This window comes from Echinococcus granulosus (genome assembly GCF_000524195.1).
Source record: "Echinococcus granulosus chromosome Unknown EG_S00143, whole genome shotgun sequence".
NCBI lineage: Eukaryota > Metazoa > Platyhelminthes > Cestoda > Cyclophyllidea > Taeniidae > Echinococcus > Echinococcus granulosus.
The window spans coordinates 173374-174931 of record NW_020170523.1 but is presented as its reverse complement, the minus strand read 5'-3'; the positions used below and the strand labels follow the sequence as shown (position 1 = coordinate 174931).

At 40.4% G+C, this 1558-nt stretch overlaps 1 protein-coding gene across 1 annotated transcript in view; it reads left to right on the top strand.

The window, feature by feature from the left end:
- Nucleotides 1-1558, top strand: part of EGR_09338 (Ubiquitin hydrolase) — a gene marked incomplete at both ends in the record, with an annotated part of 6597 nt that overhangs the window by 1752 nt on the left and 3287 nt on the right. The gene's annotated exons all lie outside the window — the stretch shown is intronic.

The following is a 1558-nucleotide window of genomic DNA, read 5'->3' as shown; positions in this document are numbered from 1 at the left end:
AAAATAGTTAGCAAGGTAACTAACCAGCCAGCCTTTTCACCACATGCACACACATACATGTTAGGGATAAACAAAGCCAGATTGTAGCGGCATGACAAGCATCATTGCGGATTTATCGGCTCCGTGGTTATAAAAATTTGGAGGTTCATTTGCGTAATAAAATGAGAGTATGGCACCAATGATAGAGTAATTTGGTCATGTTTGCCAAAGAGACGTTAAACTGTAATACAACAGTTAGAATAAGAGCCTTGTTGTCCAGGTAGCGTGGAATTAACTGCAGGGTCGGCAGGTAAACTCCAACTACAGTGGCTAAATGGATAATTAGTAATTTCAGATACAAAGTTTGGGAACACATTGCGGATGCAAAGCACTGCGCATTTACCGTCATATTGGCTTTGCATGTATTGACTGCACCTGCCCAAACCCACGTCCACTTGTGCGAATTGAGCGCGAACGCGAGATTGTGCCTCCATTTATTCACGGCCCTTTTCCTTCATATTGGCTGAGCTCAGCACATTGTCATACAAGCGACGCAGGCTGCTAGTCGTGCTGGAGCAAATAAACTATGGCATTCCATGTATTGACTGCGCCTGCCCAAACTCACATCCACTTGTGCGAATTGAGCGCGAACGCGAGATTATGTAATCCATTCATTGCTTTGTTTTTTACTAATCACATCATCTGACCGAATTCAAACCCTGAATACTGTTTATTGAGGGCATGACCTTTGCAATGAGCCACGCACCATCCAGATACGACAGGTTAATACTCGTGATTTTCTAGTCCCGAAGGGCAGGTAACTTCCAGCATGAGGCTATTAGGAATTAGACGCTTGCTTCAAATTCCACTGAAGGAGCATTCATTTTAGGGTACTCTACAGCGACCTGGCAGACTAATTTGAACCCACCCGTATCGGGCATGATCAACCTTCCCTTGAGGATATAAATGTATTACAAGACACCATTATCCTTAAAAATGAGAATAATGGCGTGCTCAAAACCAATGCAAGTAACAAAAAGCCCTAATTAATGCATACACGAACGGGTAACGGAAACATAGGCACACCAAAGCTCACCTTTAACTTTAAATACACTTTACCCGTGCACCGTGAAATATTGAATTCCGGTCCTTTTGGTGTATTCACCTACTAACTCTCTGAAAACTTGAAGCAATATGCACAGAGACATAAACAATTGGCCTTCTCTAACCGCACCTACGAAAGGAGAGACACTCCTGTTTGAGAAGAGGCTGACTGCCATTATTTGGCAGTAATATCATAGAATTAACATTGAACAAATCCAATAAACCAAGTGGATGCGCCAATAGGCCAATTACTTTTACGCGCCCATGATGACCTTGGAAGGCGATATCGGAATAAAGTAAATAAAATGTTTTAAAAAGCTATTATGATTTAGTAAAATATGATTGACCTAAATATGGTTGCTTTACAGAAAATATACATTTTATATAGGTACGTTTATTAGCATACACATTACTCTTAAATCACACTAGGCATGTTTTAATGAAACCCATTGTTGTTATTATTATTATTATTATT